Source organism: Lactuca virosa, chromosome 3 (genome assembly GCF_052849685.1).
Source record: "Lactuca virosa cultivar CGN04683 chromosome 3, Lactuca_virosa_CGN04683_v6, whole genome shotgun sequence".
NCBI lineage: Eukaryota > Viridiplantae > Streptophyta > Magnoliopsida > Asterales > Asteraceae > Lactuca > Lactuca virosa.
In genome coordinates, this window is record NC_136428.1 from 354847471 (window position 1) to 354867241 (window position 19771).

Here is a 19771-nt window from a genome sequence, read left to right on the forward strand (position 1 = left end):
TTCTCGCGACATTCCTCCTTATCCCCATTCTCGTACAGGTACGATGGCAGGATTCCACTTACCAGGTGATCCCTACTTTCCCAACTAAGGGAATGTCGGTTGGATTGTGGAAGACCCAGAGGAAGATCCCGAAGAAGAACCCATGGAAGATGAGGAGCCCATGGAAGAAGAAGAATCAGTAGACGGTGAAGAAGAAGAAGAAGAAGAAGACTCAGATGGAACCAACTCCGGACCCGAAGTTTACAATCCACACCCTGCCCCCATTCCTCCACAACACTACCAGGGCCCGACGCCCCAATGGGCCGAAACTATACATTGATGGAGCCGAGAGCAAGGTCAACGACCTCCCTATGGCATGCAACGAGGTTTCTACGATCTCAGCAGAGGAGGGTCAGCCGACCGAGCCCTCCCTGTCATAGTTCACCGTGTCACACGCCACGAAGAGCAAACAAGAGTTAACACCCGACATCTCATGGAGGTTGGTGCCACCAGCCAAGTCAATTCCGTTCGCATTCGCCGGCTGGATGATGAACACGATCGGACTCGAGACCGCACCGAGCTTCTTCGACGGGAGATGACTGCGACCCGAGCTGAAGTGCAAGAACTCCGAGAACACCGAGCCACTTTTGAAGGACGTCTGGCTGAAGCAGAGCGCCAAGCGGCGGAATCCCGAGCTGAAATGAGGAACTTCATGTCTACACTTTGTGTTCCTCAGAACTTCAAACACCGCAAGTAGTATTGCACTGCCCGCTCCAGTTTAATCTAGTTTGCGGATAAATATTACTATTATTTTCTAGTATTCTAGGTCCGATCTCGCGATTTAAGTGTTTACACTTCCGGGATCTGTTAGGCGGTCAAATTTTCTGTACATTGATGTAGCATGGACCCCTAGTAGGGTCAAATTTTTCCAAAGTACTGTATACCAAGTTATATCAATGATATTGACGCGCCATTTGTTTTATTGAGAACACTACATCAGACTCATAACATAAACTATTTTCAGATAAAAATTTACTGGTGCTCAACCTATGATCGCCTGAGGTATAAACCAAAGTTATATATAATTGAGACCATGTCGACATAGAAATGGTGGTTCCGCCTTGGATCCTGTTCCTTGTTTGGTTGTGGGCCCAGGGCAAAACCATTAGATTTGAAAGTTTATTTAATCTTAATTACATGTAAATATTATACATCAAGTGATTATTGGTTGGACCCGGTATGGATACTATCGCAGACATTTCATGAGAATCAATACTATCGAAATTCATAAAGTCTATATTTCATTGTTTATAGACTTCTAATATGAATGAATTCTTACAACGTTTTTACAAGTCGGTATCATGATGTATATAAAGAACTAATAATGTTTAGTTTAACACTCGACTTGTATCAAAGACTTATTGTCTTTTCATTCTTGTAAAATGGCAGAAAATGTCACCTCGTACAAATCCTAGACGTGGCGAAGTAGCTGGGACTGCACCACCCCCACCACCACCTCCTCAGTTCGACCCAGCCATGTTCCAGGCTGCGATAGCAGCCGCAGTGGCAGCCGTGATAGCCCAAATCAACCCCAGTAATTCGGGAGGTGCAGGCAGTGGTGCCTCGAATTCTAATAACGGGGACGGCCAGGGACGCTCGAGAGAGTGTACCTACAAAGACTTTACTAACGCCAAGCCCAAAACCTTCAACGGAAGCGGAGGTGTCATAGCGTTGCTACAATGGTTCGAGAAAACCGAGACCATCTTCGAAATATGTGCATGCCCTAAAGCAAGCAAGGTCAAATTTGCTTCATGCACATTCTCCGAAAGAGCCCTCACCTGGTGGAAGGGCCACATCAAGGCACTGACGCTTCCGGTGGCTAATGCGATAACATGGGAAGATCTGAAAACCATGTTAATGAAGGAGTACTGCCCCAGGGGTGAGATACAGAAGCTCGAGGAAGAATTTTGGGGTCTTAAAATGAAAGGCTCTGACATCCTGTCGTACACCTCGAGGTTCAGCGATCTAGCCATGCTGTGTCCCGGGATGGTTCCTACTGAAAGCAAGAAGGTGGAAAGATACGTGTGGGGATTATCTCAACAACTTCAAGGACACGTATTGGCCTCAAAGCCAATTACCTTCGACAGTGCCAAGGAACTGGCACAGCAACTCATCGACCATAACGCCAGCCATGGCACTGTAACGACCACCTCCGAGCAAGCAAAAGGGGGAAACAACAAAAGAAAATTCTGGAACAAGAAAAAGGACCAGTCTACTCAAGACCCTGCCAAGAAACAACAAGTGGTTGCAATGCACGCCGCCACAACCACTGCCAACCCCACTCCGATAAGGCAATACGCCGGGAACCTGCCTAAGTGCAACAAATGCAGCTACCACCACAACGGTGCATGCCGTGAAATGCATTGCACCAACTGTAACAAAAAGGGGCACACCGCCCGATTCTGTAGAACTCCAGCCCAACCGAACGCACAAGCTGCCAACGTCGGAGCAAGTCGAACCTGCTATGGATGTGGAGAAGCAGGACACCTCAAACGTAACTGCCCGAAGGCAAGGAACCCCAACCCCGGCAAAGTGGGCAGAGTTCTGACGATAGGTCATGAGGAAGCCGTCGCATACCCAACTGTGGTTACCGGTACGTTTCCCCTCAACAATACCTACGCATGCATTCTTTTCGATAGTGGCGCGGAGAAAAGCTTCGTGAGCCACCAATTTAAACGCTTGCTTAATCAAACACCACAAACACTAAAAGACACATTCACCGTAGAAATGGCTAACGTAAAAACAGAGAACACTAACAATATTTACACCGGGTGTACCCTCACCTTAAATAACCACTCTTTCCAAATCGACCTTATGCCGGTCACCATAAAAAGTTTTGACGTTATCATCGGCATGGATTGGTTATTCCCTTACCATGCGGAAATCCTATGTCACGAAAAGGCCATTCGCCTTAATCTGCTGAGTGGCGAAGCTCTCGTCGTTTATGGCGACAAGCCTAGCACAAACTTTCAGATCATCTCTTGTATCAAGGCTCAAAAGTATCTCCGCAAGGAGTACCACGCCTTCCTAGCCCACGTCATAGATAAGGGTCAAGGAATGAAAGACATCAAGGACATTCCGGAGGTCTGCAATTTCCCCGATGTATTCCCGGAAGACCTTCCAGGAGTGCCCCCTCCTCGACAAGTCGAATTCCCAATCGACTTAATTCCCGGAGCTACCCCCGTAGCCAAATCGCCGTACCGTCTAGCTCCAGCCGAGATGCAGGAACTGTCCAGTCAACTGAACGAACTACTGAGCAAAGGCTTCATTAGACCAAGCTTCTCGCCTTGGGATAACATTATCGATTTACAAAATGAACTTTCACTACACACTACGTGAACTCGTTAATGAATATTTGTGAGACATTCTCCTTCGGGGTACTCCAAGTACCACAGAAAAGTCCTTTAGTTATAATCAGAATCTCTTGGAATGAGAACGTGATAGTTGTGTATAGATCTATACTGGGTCCGACAAACCCGCACCTGAGCTGCTTGCAACAGCTAGACCGGCAGGTCTGTGGTGACAAGTGTCATAACTTTCCGACGCCTGAAGAACGTCGCATTCAAGGCCATCTAGTCTTTAGTATGATTATAACATCTCGCATGGAATATTAACACAGCATAAAATTCACGGAAATTCTAAGGCTTTATACAAAGAAGTTTTATTTAAATATAAAACACACACATAAGTATGACGATTTACTTACACATACTAGGCCTTGTTTCAATTCAGTTTACAACAAATCTTTTAGAAAATATTGGATTTTCTGGAAACAAACTTATAACAAACGTTAAGGAAACAACATTTATTTTTATAAAATACTTGTGAACTCACCAGCTTTGTGCTGATACTCTATTTTCAAAACAACTTGTATTCTCAGGTAATCAGTAATACAGGTAACCGCAAGATTTCTAAAGTCAAGACGCTAAGGCGTAGATTATTTTGCTACATTTTATCATCATATGTAATTTAATTGAAAACATGTATTTTTGGAACATGTATTTTTGGAACAATGTAATCTTTTAAATTATATCTATGATGGTTGTGTGTTACTTTCTTCACTATGGTTATGATACTGAGCATGACGTCATCCGTCCCCGAACGTTTCCGCCGTTCTGGTTTGGGGGTATGACAGGGTCCTTTGCCAAAAATTAATAATAAAAATAAAGGAAAATTACCTGGATTTTTCAGATGTTACATATCGACGAGATCTACAACTTTCGTTTAGACTTCGTCGGCTAATTTTGACTTTATTTTTTATGTTATATTTTCACAGGCTTAGACTGTTAAAGCCCGTGAAAAAATCACAACTCCCTTATACAATATTCGTTCTCAATTGTCTTTATATTTACGGATAGGTATGGAGGAGATCTTTAACTCTCGTTTAGATTGTTTTTCCTGACAATCGACCGATCTTAAATTAAGTTTATGTGTCGCGCGCTGGTACGCTAAAACTTTAAAAAATCATAACTTTCTATCATGAAGTCATATTTGGATGTTCTGTATATGCACGCTCTCGGTTTAACGACTACTATGACTTTCATTTAGATCTCTTAGGCTAAAAAGTGATTTTAAAAAAAATCACTTTTTACGATACGCAGAGCTGCGTCGGTTTAATCACGTAATTTCGAAGAAGCATGACTTCTTCATATGAAGTCGAATTTATGTGTTCTATATATCTACAGAAATCGTATTGACGTTTCCTACGTGCCTATGATGATTACTTGGGATAAAGAGTAGTATATTTCTACTTCAAATTTTATAAACATGGGTTTATATTAAATCCTATGGAACGCTAAAAATGGGGTGTTACAACTATCTTGGTGAAGGTGCAGTGACAACACCGAAATGGATCAGAATAGTCATGATAACAGTGTAATTGGATTATCTATATTTCTAGATAATAGCCACTCGGAGGGAAGTTCTAGTTGCACATTGGTTATAATCATGCTAGGATATGATATGTGGTTGATTGTAAGAAATATGTGAACAATTTACATGATGTTTTTGTGTTGTTATGTGTATTCCCATGATTTTTTTTGCACAATAATTTTTTTTGTTTTTCATTTATTTGATTATTTGTAAGAATGCATTTTATTTACTACTTTTACCATTTTCATAATTTCAGTTTAATAGGTTAAGCGGGTTTGAAGAAGAAGTATCGAGTGTTATTTACCTATCATTAAGGAACCCAATGGTTGTGGATCTATTTGGACTTTAGCCTGGTGGATCTACCATACATAGGCACTGTTGAGGTGGTGATATTCTTGCAAGGTTTAAAATCAAAAGGTTAATTGAAAGTGTTAATCTGTTTTCTATCGGTGTTGCATGGGCAGCCTAATGAAAAGTTTGATAATTTGACAATTATTCCCTTGGCTCTTCATTATTATTATTTTTTTGAAGGGTTTTGTAATCAGACATTCATGCCCTTGGCTTCTTTACATGTGGTGAATATTTATGCCCCTTCCTAATTATAGGTGACATAAATACCTTTATTAATTGTTTTGAAAGGACTGACTTTTAGCTTTGGCTTATTCTCATTCAGCTAGCCTTGTAGTTTTTCGTTATATTTTTTTCGATTCTATTGTATTATATTTTATACTTTTTCCCACTTAATTTGTGCTAGTGTTATTAAATATAATACAATCAATATCTACTGACTATTGTTCAATAAAGTGGAATAAAAATGGGTTTTATAAATTAAGCTCCTACTCACTAAATTTTGTTCCAACACGGTTTCTTAATGAGTAGGTATTCTTTTTATGTTATGATTCGTTTAAATATTTGGTTAAGTGCAAGAAATAGCAACACACTTTAGTTTGTTTGATTATAACAATGCACTTCAGTTTATTTAAGTATTGGATTATATCCAAGAAAGAGCAATGTACTTTCATTTATTTGAAATTACAAGTCTCTAACCAAAAAGGATTCAAAGAAGGATCATTTTATGTTTGCTGACATGCGAAACATGACATGCACTGGATATATGACATGCAAAAATGGGTATCATAAAAGAATGACATCTCTTATAAAATTTAAAGAATTTAAGACACGTATTTTTGCATGTACAAAAATATGTCCTCGTTTTATAATTTTTTTTAGGTCATGTGCCTCCTACCGAGCGGGAAAAGGAAAAACCCAAAATTAGAAAACTCCCGCCTACCTTCGTTTTTTTTCTCACAAAGTCGTACCTGACACTCGGGTGCTATTTATAGCTCCTTACGCTTACAGAGATGAAGATCGAATTAGATGAAGGTAGATGGCAGATATTCCACCAGATACAATTTGACACCCCTGTTGTGCGATTCTATTGGCAAAAAATCAAGTCCACAATCGAATTAGGTCACCCAAGGTTTTCTAACCTGACATTTTGTGAGATTTCAAGCACATCTCTCTAAATTGGGTCGATGATGGAGAAAGACGGGTTGACCTAACGACTTTCAAGTCCTGTTTTAAATCTTCATTATCTCTCTCTCTCTCTCTCTCTCTCTCTCGTGGTATTACATCTTTATCTTCTCAGATATTAGGGTTTTTTTCATTTATAAAGCACGTAATTTGAAGAATGATGTCCTTCAACTCGATTTCTATAATCACTTGATGGCAGACTTGTTTCAACTGCACCAAAATTTGAGGTTTTATTCCCATCTCTTTCATCGGTTCATCTTTTCATAATTTCTTTATCAAAACTATTTTTGAGTGTCAGTTAGATTCATCCATCAACAGAGATGGTCAAATTAGTTTTATGTACATGGATTGTAATTCATTTATTTCTAATCACGTGGACTACTGTTAGTGTATACTTTTTATATGATTATCTGGAACATGGATATGGACACAAAGTGTTTGCATAAATCCCCAAAAGAATATTAGAATATGTAGGGAAAAAAGGGTACCACTTTCGACTAGCTTTCATTGTTTTGTTACATAACCTGGATTTTGGATTCTATTTCATGGTTTTCTAGTTGTATATGTACCTATGTAGGCAACTAAATTATTAGCATATTATTATTGGTTGCCTACATAGGTACATATACAACTAAATTATTAGCATATTATTATTGGTTTTCATGTTATTAATAAAGATATAAATGAAAGTAGGTTGTTATTTCATACATTTATTAAACCATGTTATTTTTATTGGTTTTCGCATGATTTGAATGCACATAAGGGTAATTTTAGTTGTCACACTTTACACATGTTGTAGGTTGTTGCAGGATTTATGATGATTGAAGCTCTCAAAGAGAAAGAGTTTAATGGGTATGCCATTGTTGTCCATAACTTCTACAAATATTCCAAGTTGTTGCTCCTGTCATTATAATGATGATGTCAAACGTGAACATTCTATTCTTTACTTGTGTACTTTGCTACATCAATGGGAACACAAATTGTTGCTGCACATCAGGTTGGTGTTTGACTTTGACTTTAACTTTAACTTTTACTCTTTACTAAGGTCTAGTTTTAACAAATTACGATCTTTATGCTTTTTACAGGTGGTGATGTTATTTTACGATCTTTAGCCAGGCATGAATGTTGTTAAAGTCACTGGTGATAATTAGTGCATCATGTGGATTAATATTAGGTGTTGCTGGAATAATTGTTCCCTGGTTATGCCCCATATTGTTTCACCTGATCCCCATGTCATAAAGGAGGTATGTTTTTCGTTTTCTTGTGTTTTATTAAGATTTTATTAAACTACGAGGTTTAAGTCAAATGTTGCATTATTTGTTTTTTTTTTCAATAGTTAAGCCTGTATTGTTTTTGAATACAGATGCACAAAGTTCTACTTTTGTACTTCATTGCTTTTTATCTGACAACAAATATCATAGCCTTGAAGGAACATTCTTAGGCTACCCAGAGTGGGAGACGGGAAGACGCGTGGAGGCTGACGTGTCAGCCCCCAAGACGCGTGAACACCGCCCCCAACTCCGGTGGGTTGGGTTTTGCGTCTTCACGGAGACGAGAGAGGACGAGCGACGTGATTGGTTATTCGATTTTTTACCGTTGTATTTGTTGACCGTTTAAAAAATAAATAAATAATTATTAATTAATTACCAAACATTCTCTCTCTCTCTCTCTCTCTCTCTCTCTCTATATATATATATATATATATATATATATATATATATATATATATATATATATATATATATATATATATATATATATATATATATATCAATCTCTTTTTTCATTTCAAACACACAACATATTTTCAACACAAACACATATTCACCAAAAAAAATTCTTTCCTCATGGATCCAAACCAAAATACCCCACCCACCCCGAACACCCAAAACACTCCAAATGATCCGTTAGCGAATATCGGCTACATGCAATTGTTATCATTCCCCATTCAACAAGAACCTCTATTTACCAATCTTTCATACCACCGAAACTATTACCAACAACAACAACCACCATAATTCGTTCAACCCCAATTTCAAGCCTTTCAACAACAACCTTCTCCGCAATTTCAACCCCAAACTTCCCAACGTCAATAAACTTCACAACCATCTCAAGTTCCATTATCTAAATCTCAACCCGTAAACCTCGACAATGACGACGACGGACGGGTTCAAGAAACACAACCAAGTCGTAGAAGGCAAAAAAATCAAAAGATCCAACAAAAAAGAAAAATACGCAATGGGCCGAGGAGGTGGAGGCAACTTTAGCTAAAGCTTGGATTTTCAAATCACAAGAGGGGATGTCGGTAACGCGCAATCGGGTCAAAGCTTTTGGAATCGTGTTTTAGACCACTTCCACGCGTCATTAGGAAGGCAAACAAGTCGGACATATAGATTAGGAAGGCAAACAAGTCGGACATATAGTTTTGAAAATTCAACAAGAAGTTCTCGACCAATATCGCAAGTAGATTATATTCTATGTTTTTTTAGTAATTTAGGTTTAATTTTCTAAGTTATTTTTTATGTTTTGTTTAGTAGTTTAGTTTTTCATTTTCTATGTGTTTTTATATTTTTTTAGTAATTTAGGTTTAATCTTCTATGTTTTAAATAATGTTTTAAATTATGTAATGTGGTTTTAATTAATATAAAGTAATTTATTTTGTTTTAAATTATGTTTTTATCTAATTTAATCATAAAAAATTAAAAAAAAAGATAATTGTGGAGTGGTGACCATTTCCTAAGTCTAGTGGTTGGTTTGGTGGTGAAGGTGACGTGGCGCAGAGGTGACACCACTTTTTCGGTGGGTTGGTGGTGACCAGTCTCCACAGACTTAGTATGCTTATTTTTAACTTGGAAATTGAACTCCTGATTTTTATTTTTGCTTACTGAATTACTAATACTATTATTAAAAAACAACGCTTAAATAGTGTTTTTAATATATTTTGGTATAACGGCAAATATATATATATATATATATATATATATATATATATATATATATATATATATATATATATATGGGATGAGCATACGACCTGTGGGACCGAACCGGACCGGAAAAAAACCGGGACCGGACCCGGACCGAACCGGATTATCATATTAATGGGTCGGTTTTCGGGTTTGGTTTTTATCAATAATTGGGTTTCGGGTTTGGACCGGACCGTACCCGAATTAAAGGATTTAACCCGAACCGGATCGGAAAACCAAAAGTTATTTTCTTTTTTTTTTATCGACAAACAGTAAGCAAAAATTACCAAAATAAAAAAAAATGTTGTCCGATTGAATTGATTCGGTCTCTCCTGTGGATCACATTATATTGTCAATTTTTTTTGGTTTCGGCTTCTTCTCTTGATCGCATTATGGTTTGATTTTTTTCTTAAAAAACCAAAAGTTATTTCCTAGTACAAATTTTTTTAATAAAAGTAGTGCAGTTCTAAAAAAAATAATGCAGTATTTTTTAATAAAAATAATGTTGTTAAGTGCAATTTTTTTTATAAAAATAGTGCAGTTTTGTTTTATAAAAATCTGATAGTTTTTTTTTTATAAAAATAGTGATGTTAAGTGCAGATTTTTTTACATAAAAATAGTGCAGTTTTTTTATAAAAATAGTGTAGTTTTTTAATAACGTTTGTATTTGTTTGCATACACCTCATTTGCACGTGTTCTAATTAGAGTCCCGCAGTGTACCATTATATTCATTTTCTTTTATGTATTTTTTCAGTCGAATTGTACAAACAACAAAGATACGAATGATGATGTTACGTAATAAGTTTATAATTTGAAATAGTATGCTAGAGAGTAACATGACAAACAAAACCTGAAACCGTAAACAACAAACATACGAAACCCAGTTTGGTATCAAGAACAAGATTGGACCGAAACCGTAAACAACACTACAAAAGTCTAATTCGGTCCAAAACCCGAAACCCGGTTTAGTACCCGGAACCGGACCGGACCGAACCCGGACCCGCTACACCTAAAAACGGTCCGGTTTTTGGGTAAGGTAATTCACGATTTTCGGTCTTTGGGTTTTCGGTCTTCAGGCCGGTCCGGTTCGGGTTCGGCCCGTTGCCCATCCCTATATATATATATATATATATATATATATATATATATATATATATATATATATATATATATATATATATATATATATATATATATTCAAGCTTATGGTTTTATTTTGTAAATTGTTGTTCAATCTCTCTTTCACTCTGAAATGATGTGTGTATTGAAAGTGGGATATGTAATTCTCGCGACCACCATCATCGGTTACCACCTACACCGCCATCAACCATCACCCTCACATGCATCCTCGCGCATTAGAGATCAAATACAGCCATGGATCTCTGCCCTCATGTAGACATCTCACTTTGTTTTGAATTTTGTTTTGTTTTGTGTTTTTTTTAGGTTTTTGATGGTGTCTGATCGTGGAAAAAAGAAGCCGCTCCAAAGAAAGATTATAGGTAGAGTTTTATGTTTTCTATTTTGGCGTGGTTGAATGTTCGATTCTTATAAAAAGCAGGAAATTCAAGAGCTTCAGTGAGGTGCCTATGACCTGGGTAGAAATATTTTACTCTTTTGATAATGTTCAATATTCAAAATGAAATTTTCGTTGTTAGATTTTCAGCTGGTAAGGTGATTGGTAACAATTTCTCTATAGTTTCTTATAAGTAGTTATACATTAAGGGTGTGTTCGATGAAATGCCTATTGTGGATAAGGTATTTGTTTTTGTTTGAACTGATTTCTCATGTATTTTTTTTGTTCAACTTGGATTTTTTTGGGTTCTCGACTTCAAATATTATCTCAGTGTTTCAAACTATTGTCTTGCAAGTGGATGTAAGAATGTTAGGAAGAAGTAAAGATACATGCTAACAAAGAGTATCCACTGGAGAAATCTTACTCAAGCCTTTTTAATACTTGACATCAATTTCAAATTTCTTTTTAGTGGGTGTACTTTACCTATTTTTCATATATTTAGTTGTTTGTTATTCTCATATAAATTATTCGTGATACGGACGTCAGGCATACTCATATCAACTCGGATCAACAACATCTCTGTTATAAGTAGTTAGACCATTTTTGTGTGTCAGGTTAAGGTTGCTTTGGTATGTTTTTTAAATGCCTTGTGAGATTGCTAATGCTCTCCCAATCTTGGTTTATCCCCTTTAATTTCTCTTTCCTGTCTATTTCTATATGTACATGATTTCAAAAAAGTATATATCAAAATTGGATTTAAACCCATTTAAATCCCCTTTATATTTCATCTCATCATATATATTATTTTTTGGTCTCAGCTTGATACGATACATGCATATCTCAAATTCTCCATATCATGACACAAAAGAAAGGTGGTATCTATGGTGGTTAAGGTTTGTCTTTCATCATTTTTTTGTTATTTTTAATTTATATCCTTCTTTGATTTTGCGATTTGGGTTTCTAGAACTATTTTTTAATCATTCTTGGCGGAATGGAAGTCATGGGGTTGTGATGAACCAATGCCTTATATTGAATCACAATGTGTATGTGTGGGTGTGCACCACAATACCATGTACTGCAGTAACAATATAAATAAACTCCGGTTTGTTTTAATAATGTTAGTTATTTCTAAATTGGCCCTGACATCAACCTTTTTTATAGAACACGATTGCATAGAAAGGGGTTTTACTTCAAGGGAGTATCCGTACTACTCGCCCAACTACTGTAGAAAAATAGGAAGATTCCATCACCACTGCCACTTTGGTTCCTTCTTTATATCTGTCTGTGTATGCTATAGATTCATGTGTATATTTTTGCACTATTTATGGTTGTTTTTAGAGATTGTTTCAAATGTTTTTAATTGATTAAGATGATATGAGAAAAGTTTGAATTTGTTTAATGGGAGCATTTTATCCATGATCTTTTATCATTACTGGTTGGCAAGTCAAAAATAAATATATGGTTCTATAGACTTGATGAAACTTAATTGGTTAAGAAGAAATAGACTAACTAATGGTTAAAACAATAGTTTTTGAATGTCTTTTTGTATGTACACAAAAACTCTAAACACCTGTCCAAAGCAATGATAGGAAAATCTTTCAAAATTGATGTAGCAGATGACAAAAAATATAAAAATTAGATGATTATAATATTTGCAGGACACCGGATGTGAAATTTTGTTAACTTCATCCATGGCTAATGGATATAGGTTTTTCAATGAAATCTGTTTAATGTTGCATAGATAGGTCAGTTGCTTATTTGATTTGAATCTTTATTTTTTTTAATTTGTATATCAATTGGAATAGTGTGGTACTGGTAGCAAAGCTTGTAAGACTTGATTCCACATCTCTAATGGATGCTTGGGATCTAATATTGCAACAAAGGGATCCTATACAGTCACAGTGATTGCATATCATTTTCACTTTTATGTATTAAAGTAATCACATATATTTTTGTCATTGCAGGGGTTGAACAACTCTTAGAACTCTTAGAACGAGCACCAAGGAAAATGAAACTCATGAAACCCTATGTTTTGTTGTTGTTGATATGATCTACGCACACACAAGAGATTGTTTAACTTTTGGAATTAACATAACCTAAAAGGTCAATTTTAGAGCGTCTCACTGTAAAATAAATTGATATAATGGTTTTAAATTACGTTTTTGTATGTTAATAAACTAACTTTGCTTTTTTATTGCATTCAATGTTTATTAATAATATAGTAAATTACAAATTTGGTCGTGATATTTTCAGAGCCATAATTTTGAGCTACTTTTTGAAAGAACCAGAATGGTTTAATGAGTTGGGGTTTTCAAAAGGGTTATATTTTTACTCCATGTTTCTGTTTTTGGTAGACATTCTTATAGATTTATTAATGACTTTGTTTTCTTGACAATGTATGCATCTAATTCTCCTTTTAATGTTTTTGAGTAAATTACGTGGATGGTCCTTGTGGTTATGGTAATTTATCTGCTTGGTTCCTAACTATTTTTCTCATCTTTGAAGGCCCTAAATTTGGATTTCTTTTGATTTTAGTCTCACATTGACTTAAAATGACTATATTACCCTTAATTATATATTTTTATTTTTTTATTATTTATATTGTTATTAAACAAATTTTATATTTAGATCTGTGGATACAACCATTTAATCATAGTGAATTTCGTATTCCCCAAATTTTTGCGAAAAACGGGGAGACTCAGTTCAATCCGGTCTTCAAAATGTCGGCCTTGAAATGTGGAATTCGAATTTTGAAATTCCATAATTGGTGGCCCTTCCCTAGATAACTAGCATCTAATCAGCAGGATTTAGTTTTGAAATCCTAGGTCCTCTTCCGTTGCTCACATCCACTCCTGCTCTGCAAGAACCACCACAACCATTGGTAGTCAACGACCTCTCATTTCTCTCATTTTATCTTTTCCGTTCTCATTGTCATCCTTTCCACAATCACATTATCCATATAACCCTTAACCGTCGTTCTCACCGCCTTCAACTATCCACTGCCACCTCTCTAACCCGAAACCGCCAACATCTAAACACCAAACTCGTAAGCCATACTTGCCATCTCGATCACCACCATCCACTGTTATCATCGTTGCCGAAGTACCGAACCATTATTGCCCTTCCTCTATCACATACACTTCCTGCAGATCGCATATGAGTGTGAGATCAGTCTTAGTCGTCATTTCAATATTGCAATATGTATGAGAATTAATTGCACATGAACCGAATTACCCAAAAACCAAATACCTCGACTCTTATTGATAATTGTCTAGCAGTACTAAACTATATGCGCAAAAGTCTTAATCGCCTCTAAAAACTAATTTCCGAATAAACAATTCACATCTGCCGCTTAGCGCGGGTAAACGGCTAGTGTGTGTGTGTGTGTGTGTGTGTATATATAACATCTACTTTTGCAAGTTTGATTTTGGACCCTTGAGTTGTGAATTATTGCAATAAGGGTCCCAAATGTCAAATTCCATGACTTTTAGGTGTTGCTCGAGTACGTTGGGCGTACACGTTGGTACGTTGGACGTACTGTGACAGCACCCGTACGTTGCGTGTACTCCGGTACGTGGTTCAGACCAAAACCCTAATATTTAGGGTTTGTGCACTATTTAAGCACCATTATAGCCCTAAGTGTAATGTCGTGATTTTCACCTCAATTTGTTTTATACTTTAAACACCTTTTAACGGAAAATCGCAACGGAAGACTTTATTTAATTAATTTAAAACATTTTCAAACCACAACGTTACTTCAAAATTCAAACATTATTTCAACCAATTAAAATGTAGCGGAAGCAAAAGTACTTTAAAGTAAATAATAAAAAAAACATGTCCAAGATTGGTATCAATAGTAAAATCTACTACCCATTAGCAACCCTTTCAACAATCCAAGCTCCTAAGCTACCTGTACCGATCACAAGACACAAAGTAAAAGAAACAAGTGTCACAAGTGAGTTAATAAAAGTTGTATATAGTCGTGGGAAAACGTACAATTTCCCAAACGGGTCAACAATTCAGTTTATGAGATCATAACATTAAGCAACACATACTCAAATATAACAGGAAATTCATCACATATCACCAAAAGAATAACATTTCACGAACACAACACTTATCACCAAAAGAAACATATATCACCAAAGGAAATATATATCATCAAAGCATATCACCAAAAGCACATCACCAAAAACATACCACCAAAGGTATGTCACTAAAAGCATATCACCAAAAGTATGTCACCAAAAGAATAACACCAAAGGAATGTCACCAAAGGAATGTCACCAAAAGCATCACATATCACCAAAAGCATCACATATCACCAAAAGCGTCCTATGATAGGCATGAGACCCTACGTACATCCTACCCCAAGGGAACTACCCAATTCACTACTCATGTGCCCGCATTGTTGAATGCTCTAAGTGGCTCATGACTTCCACCCGAAACACCAACCCCAGACACCCCTTTCACTACTCTGACTATGCAAAACACAAGTGTTCTGCAGTGTCGTTCATGATTGGTACCAACGGTGTCGTACATCCATAACACCTCCTAATCCAACGTGATGTTTGTACTAGTCCTCCTCGGTAGGACCATACCACTCCAGTCCACAAACATTGTAGTGACAGTGTAAGTGTACCATGTGTCATGGGATATTCTAGACAGACCGGGCGACTAACACCAAAATGGCTTAAGCTCTTTTGTATAGGTCCTCTTTCAACCTAATATGTCACCAAAGGTATCCAGATAGGGTTTGAGGCAAGTATCATAAACTACCCAACCGACTACGCAACACCCCACAAAATTCAACCATTCATCATATAAAGTATGAAACTTTGACAATCAATCAATATCATAATATTCACCAAATGCATCAATAATTCACCAAAGCATAACAAGCTATCGCCATTTCAATCAAATTTATGCTAGCATACAATAAACAACATAATCATCACAATGGAGTCAAATATCATTTGACCCTAAGCATGGCAACTAGCAAGCAAGCATATTAATTGTACATATCATACTCATACACAAAACATTGACTAATTTAGACATAAAGTGAATCAATGATCCGTGTGTGAAATGTATTTGTGACTTATGCACAGTTAGTGAGTAAAACTACTAACTCACCTTGGCCTTGACAAATCCTTTGTTAACTCCAAGTTTTAATCTCCCTTGAAGTTGTCAAGACCTCCCCTAAACACATATATCATCAAGTTATTAAGTGCATTCAAAGTCTACAAGTTTAGCTCAACATACTTTAAATTTTATATATATATATATATATATATATATATATATATATATATATTTTATAATTCAAGCCATGACCACTGTTCAGCTCTAATTGGGATGACATCAGACTTTCTGGAAACTAGACTCGATTTCCTAGAACTTCATGATAGACGAGCATAATCCAATTCTATCCAGATTAGCAGCTATAGCTCTCGCAAAATGGGGTAAAGTTGTTGTGCAGAATTCCAACATTCACCAAAAATCACCATATGCTTTAAGACTTTAGGTACAAGATTAAAGTTACTCAATTTTACATACAAAAGGATTGAATGATAGAATTAAGACAATCAGTTGTGTACTTTATGAGAATATCAAACAGATGACACAAAAATGTTGAGAGTGGAATGCCTAAACATATAGACGAACGTTTAGAACAAAGTTCCAGATTTTGACTCGTAACAGTCACCTGTTCAAAGCCATTTTAACATCACCAAGGCTTGCAAAATATACAATATTTTTGTATATTCTAGTAGTTTGGAATTGTATATTTTCAGGGATTACTTGCACATCTCCATACGATTTTTCTACAATTTTATATGCATTTTACAAAATAGGATATCAATGCAGCTAATTTATGACCAGTCAGTGAAAAAGACGATTTTCACCTTGATTAGGGACAATATCAGTTCTTGGGAAAAATCATGAACAAATTAGACTCAAAATGCAAACTTCGAGAATTTACGGATCACTAATACGACTTTTGATGTTTTTTCTAGATTTTTTTCAAAACAGGGACAAATTGGTAATTTTCTGAATTTCCCAACAATGCGTTTTAAGGGTTAATTGACAACTTAACCCATTAAGCCATGACCAAAATCAACTAATAAGATAGAATTGAGTTCTTAACAATAGAAACATGTCAAGAAACATTAACAACAATTTCATCCTCACACCAAGATTCAAATTAGTAATCAATAAAGAAAACGAGGTCTCCAAAACATGGAGTAATATATGAACATGAACTAAGAATTATTGAGGGTGCTCATAACCAAGTTTTGACCGCAATAAACCATCAAAATACACACAATAGAACCAGAATTAAACATATGAACAATCAAAAATTGTAAGGAGAAAGAAGATGTGATCAAAACACCAAAGAGAAGACAATTGATAAAAAGTTCTAACCAATTCTTAGACACCATCAACAACATACAAGGGAATGTTTTGGAAGAATTTTGGCAGCAAGAAACATCCAAGAACACATCTAATATGAGTAATATTTGGCTACACATGGAGCCAAAAGAATTGAAGTGAAAGTGAGAGGTTAATTTAACTATCGGGAAGCAGTACAACTCGTGTTTCTTTCCAAAACACTAACAATTGAATCTAAATCACATGAGGAAGAAGAAAATGGAGAAACTTACCATGAATGAAGATTAATTTCGACATCAATGATTACCCTAAACCAAAACTATCGCTCCTTCCCTCTCTTGCCTCACAATCACATTTGTTTCCCTTGCTTCCTAATCGACGTTGCCTTCATCTTTTCTTTCTCTACTGACCGATCGTTGCTCTCTTTCTCACGCTTGCCTCTGCCTCGATCTTCTCCCTTGCCGATCATCGCACTTCACAACCCAAATCAATTGGGTTCGTTCTTTTTTTTGTTTGATCGATTAAAGCAGCCCAACAAATACTTACAGATCGTTGTCGAGGGATTAGACAATAACCCAAGCAATTGAAACGGACGACTGGACGAGTGACAATAAAATCATGTCGAACCTCATTCTGGAGGAGTTATACACGATTTTTCCGAAATAAATCCCTCAACTCATAGCCTTGTTACTCTTCTATCCAAACCCTAGTAATCTTGACATTCCAAGTTTCTTTTAATACCCTTTAGCCCCTCAACCTTCATATAAACCTTTTAATAATTTGAAATAACTCTTTGGAATTATTTTTACCATATAATCTCATAAATTCATTTAATTAAATTATTTAGCTTTTATTATTAAATAACATCATTTTTATTTAATTTACTTCATTATATAACTTAAAAAAAACCGAAATAATCCTATGAAAGTAAATATTCACCTAACAGAAGATAACATCGATCACGAAAGCAAATTCGGATCATTACAATTCTCCCCTCCTTAAAAAGATTTCGTCCTCAGAATCAGTTACTGCTATGAACCACTTAGGGTAACAAATTTTCATGTCTTTTTCGACCACCCAAGTAACTTCTGACCCGCACCCATCCTACCATTAGACTTTGATGAGCTTGGATCGTTTTATAGAAGTAGGACCAGGTAGGTAGGAACGCAAAAAATGGTAGGAACCGCGAGGACAATTTTTGGCCTTAAAATTGAAAAAAATAAATGGTCAGGATTTTGATTTTATTTATCGTCAAAATCCCGCGAGATGATATGACATTTTTGTAATTAATTGCGAGATTTTGATAATTTCCGAGGAAGGTTAATTGTATTGAGGGTACAAGTAACATAAACAAAAAAGATTAAAAGAAAAAAAAAGGAAAATTCGGCCATGTGACCTCTCCAGGAGCTGACACTGCCCCCACCCCCAACATAACAAGTATTCAACCCTTATTAACTGGTGGGTTTTTTTTTCCACTCGCTTAGTTTTTCGGCAATAACTTTTATTTTTCTTTGAAAAAAAATCTGAAAAAAATCAAAGTTCTTAAAATTTAATTCCCTACAAAAGGAGCACAATCATGAAAATTTGAAAAAAAAAATATTTTTTATATTTATAAAAATACTCAGAAAAAAAAATTCTCCAAAAATTATAAAAATTTAAGGAATACTTCTACTCATTATTCTAATGACTTTGTAAAAAGTATTTTTAAAAAATAAGGTGTTTAGATACCAAACTTGATTTTAAAGATTAAAAGTTTTTTAAAAAGTTGTTGAACATAATATGATGCAAATGATTCAAAATATTTATGATTAAAAAATATTATAATTCAATATGTTTATGATCATTAACTTGTTATGATCTAAAAATATTTTGATTCAAATATTTAATGATCCTTAATAATTATATTTTTATGATTTAAAATTAAATGATTAAAAAATTATAATGATCCAAATGTTGTATTGAACAAAAACTTTATTTAATTCAATATATTATGATCCAAATTAATATGATTCAAAAATGTATGATGCATAATATCGTTATGATTCAAAATACTATGATTCAAAATTTTATGATCCAAAAATAATATGATTCAAAAAAATATGAATGAAAAATATTATTATCCTTAATATTCTTCTTATTTAAAATTTTATAATTGTTAAACATTAAAAACTCAAACCGATATTTAGTTTAAAAAATCAAAAAAAAAAAACCCTACTATCTTCAAGTAAGTAGTAAAGATATTAAAAAAACAAAAAAAGAATTAAAAAAAATGAAAAAAATAAAAAAATATATAAAAATATTAAAACCGAGCATATATCTATTTAAGAAAAAAAATTTGAATTTTTTTTAACGAAAAATAAAAAATAATAATAATAATAACGAAAAAAATAAAATAAATGAAAAAGAAAAGGAAAACCCATTTAAAAGACGTTCCATGGACCTTCACCGCGCATGA

At 35.3% G+C, this 19771-nt stretch overlaps 3 long non-coding RNA genes across 4 annotated transcripts; 2 read left to right on the plus strand and 1 right to left on the minus strand.

The window, feature by feature from the left end:
- Positions 1–7291: 7291 nt before the first annotated feature.
- Positions 7292–8049, plus strand: LOC145163129 (uncharacterized). Its single transcript, XR_013739590.1, has 3 exons — positions 7292–7441; positions 7530–7688; positions 7808–8049. It is a non-coding gene; the product is annotated as an uncharacterized LOC145163129 (long non-coding RNA).
- Positions 8050–10651: 2602 nt separating this feature from the next.
- On the plus strand, positions 10652–13122 carry LOC145163130 (uncharacterized). Of its 2 annotated transcripts, none has more exons than XR_013739591.1 (3): positions 10652–10909; positions 11742–11816; positions 12888–13122. It is a non-coding gene; the product is annotated as an uncharacterized LOC145163130 (long non-coding RNA). The 2 variants fall into 2 exon arrangements; XR_013739592.1 differs by lacking the exon at positions 12888–13122 and adding an exon at positions 12085–12377.
- Positions 13123–14623: 1501 nt separating this feature from the next.
- Positions 14624–17907, minus strand: LOC145163131 (uncharacterized). The gene is made up of 3 exons (XR_013739593.1): positions 17589–17907; positions 16060–16125; positions 14624–14833 (listed from the first exon to the last, which is right to left on the minus strand). It is a non-coding gene; the product is annotated as an uncharacterized LOC145163131 (long non-coding RNA).
- Positions 17908–19771: the final 1864 nt, after the last annotated feature.